The 3,354-nt window shown below is 47.6% G+C and overlaps 1 protein-coding gene across 1 annotated transcript in view; it reads right to left on the bottom strand.

Annotated features, from left to right (window-relative positions):
• Positions 1-3,354, bottom strand: part of ASTN2 (astrotactin 2) — a 166,287-nt gene that overhangs the window by 11,439 nt on the left and 151,494 nt on the right. The window lies entirely within an intron of this gene.

Raw genomic sequence — 3,354 nt, 5'->3', positions numbered from 1 at the left:
ACCCCAGGTTTCCTGTAATTAGTCAGTCTTATTAAGGGATRCACTGCTCCATCCTTGGAGAACTGAGGAATGCCACCACGTGGTATCTCAGGAACATTTTTTGCCCACTCTCTGCCCAGCAAGCACTGGAGTGAAAGCTGTGGCAGGGAGCAGCCAAGGCTGGGCTGGAGGAGCTGCAGGGGGCTGGGATGCCGTGTGGCCATGGCCAGGTGCTAAGCCAGGATCACAGAATCATAATGGTTGGAAGAGACCTCCAAGATCACYGAATCCAAGCTTTGACCAATCAGTGTCTTGTCAGCTGGACCAGAGCACTGAGTGCCACTGAGCAGGCACTGTCACATCCTTGCTTTTCCTTCTCTTCATCCCTTCTGCCCATCGCCGCTGCTTCAATTTTTCAAGTGCAGTGATCAGTTTGAAGACTCAGTCTGTTCATTCTGGGAGGTTTTAGTTCCACCACAGGTGTGGAAAAGCACTGCAGGTCATACAGGTGGGTCCATTGGCACCGTTCAAGGCCATCCTGGCCAATTCTGTGATAACTTGGCACAGAAAGGCACGGAAAAAAGAAGTGACTCATGGGAGCWGTTGTTTCCAGCCACCCAAACTGTGAGAGGTGGGCTTCAGACCCCCTAATGCTGTTTTCATTTTTSTCCTCCTCCCAAGAAAAGAAACCGAGTGTTTATTTCCTGAATGCGCCGGTCTGAGAAAGGGCAAAACTTTCCTGTGGGAGCCAGGTGGCTGGAAAGGGAAGGCAGAGGCAAATATTTGCCGAATTTGTCAATGAGCTCTTATTCCATATTTCTTATTAATATTTATTTAGACATAATRTGAGAGAAACCTGCTCAGACCACAGCAATGTGGGTATTCCACTGTTATTCTCCTCGTGCCAGCTACTGGGAGGAAAGAGGGAGGAGGGAAGGAAAAGCAGAAAAGTGAAAGAGTGTCAGGGAGTTTGCAGACAATTTTGAGAAAGTTACAGGCTTTCATCTTGGCTTAGCAGGAGGTGAGATGCCTGGAGAAAGTCAATGCATCCATGGACACGTGATGGGCTAAGAGGTTGGATAGCTCAGCCTTCCTTGCTGATATTCAAGGCACAGGTGTAGCTTTGAGAAAGAAATTTATCTCATTTTAGATCCCTTTCCCCCCCTCCCCTTCTTTTAATGAGATGGAGGCAAAGAGAATAAACTGCAGCCCCAGGTTTAGTAAATTGTGTGAGATGAACCTGATGCATTTCTTCAGTGAGACAGTTCATTCCCYAGGCAGGAAAACTGTGGTACAATCTAATTTATCTGGGTATCCAGAGGCACCGTGATGCGACACAGGTAATTATCAGGTAAGCTTGAAAAGATGGGAATTAGCAGAATTATACAGCAAGTAAGAGACTGAGTATGGACAGGTTAAAACAGGCAATTCTGAGAAGAGAGTGATGGGAACTGAGTTATCACCACCAGAGCTCCTCGATCATCAGCCTTGTAATCAATCTTATTTCTCCCTGGAAATACAGCAGTGATTTCAGCACCGATGAAGCGRTGCGTTATTAGGACACCAGAGGATCAGTCAAAAGAAATTAAAATAACTTGAGGGCTATAGCAATGGAATTGAATGGATTTTAATATTTAAAAATGCAAATTAAGTTAAAGATGGACATAAAATAGTTCTTTTGTTAGAGGGAACTTCTTCAGGCAGAAACAAAGGAGGATAAGGAGGATGAAGGAGGAGAATTCCTGGATGCACTGGCTGGTCTTAGCAAAACCACAGGAGAACTGGAGAAGAGGAAAGGAAGCTCTTGGATCTCTTAAAAAGGATCTTCCAGGTGGGAAGAGGAATTAGGAAGAATCAAATCATTGGACAGCRAAAGGCTCAGTGTGGTGGCCCACTGCCTGCCTCACCAGAAAAATCACAAAATCTCCACTCCAACCTCTTCAAAGAGGGACCAAGGGTGGGGACAGGGCACAGCTGCTTGGGGCTGAATTTTGGAAAGCTCCAGGGACTCCTCCATGAGCCACACAGGTGGTGTTTAAATCCCCACTGCTCAGAAGCTGAAATCCCACCAGACTGTGATGTCCAGGAGGAAAGCCGAGGGCATCACCAGGTCCCCAAAGTGGCCGGAGGAGACAGCTGGCAGTGTGTCCCCTGTTGCCCTCCGCTGGATAGCCGGAGAATGTCACACTGCTGTGTCAGTCTGGGGACAGCACATCCCGGAGCATCTCCTCTTTCAGCTGGGGCTGTGCTCTGGCAGGGCTGTGCTCTGAACTCCAGCTCTGTTTTYGCTCTGGCTGTGTCTCGTGTAGCAACAGCTGGGGGACATAGGTCTGCTCAAACCACAGCCAGACGATTGGAAATTAAAAGTGATATTCATATATTAATTAACATCTGGTCRCTTGTCTAATTACACGATTCAATGTGCATGAGCTTTTTGTTCCCTCCATATTTTATGCATTGAATGAAAACTAAACAAACGTTGCAAAAGCAACACTGMAGAAGCAAAAAAACAAACAGTATCCAAGTGTGTACTTACAACACTTACTGACCCATCAGTTTAATTAACATGCAAAGGAGGGCATGACTAAACCATGACCACGAAGCTGGTGCTGACACTGAACTGGAATTAACATCCAGCCTGCTCCAAACTGGCCATTTTCCAYTCCCTTTGCATGCATTTGTCATAAATAATAAATAATAATTTGTTAAACTGAGCAGCTCAGGGCCTGATTTAGCAAATTAGTACTTAACCATTTTCAAAAGCTACTTTTAATGAAAACAAGCCCTGAAAAAAAAAAATGGCTCTAAAGCACCATCCCAAAGGAAAGGGRCGGATGTCTGTGCAAACCATCCAACAGTGGCTGATGCCTTCTGCCATGCTTTGGGGATGGAAATAGAAAAGGAGGGGAGAGGAAAGCAAGGTTAATTAAAAAAAAGTCATCATTCAAGTCATCTCATGGTAACATGTGCATGTGGCTGTCCCCATGCAGCTGGCAGGGATGGGTGACAAGGCAGCTGGTGGCCCTCAGGGAGATGATGGGGATGAGGATGTGGTGGCAGGGAAGAGAAATGCTGGAGCTGCCCCATCCCTGGAAGTGTCCAAGGCCAGGCTCGACAGGGCTTGGAGTCACCTGGGAGAGTGGAAGGTGTCCCTGCCCATGGCAGGGGGTGGAGGACCATGAGATATCTCAGAGGTCCAGGTGCCACCCTCTCAGTCCCTGATCAAAGTCACAGCCAGCACAGCTCCTGCACAGCCATGTGGACATTGCTCCATGAAAGCTGGTACCCCCAGGCTCAGAGCCCACCACCCCAGCCCGTGGGCACCAACTGGGCTGGAAAACCCAGGCAATCAGCAACGTTCAAACCCATTCTCTC

Source organism: Malurus melanocephalus, unplaced genomic scaffold (genome assembly GCF_030028575.1).
Source record: "Malurus melanocephalus ecotype Western Australia unplaced genomic scaffold, MMel_1.1 scaffold_840, whole genome shotgun sequence".
Classification (NCBI taxonomy): domain Eukaryota; kingdom Metazoa; phylum Chordata; class Aves; order Passeriformes; family Maluridae; genus Malurus; species Malurus melanocephalus.
This window is presented reverse-complemented; position numbering and strand designations above follow the sequence as displayed.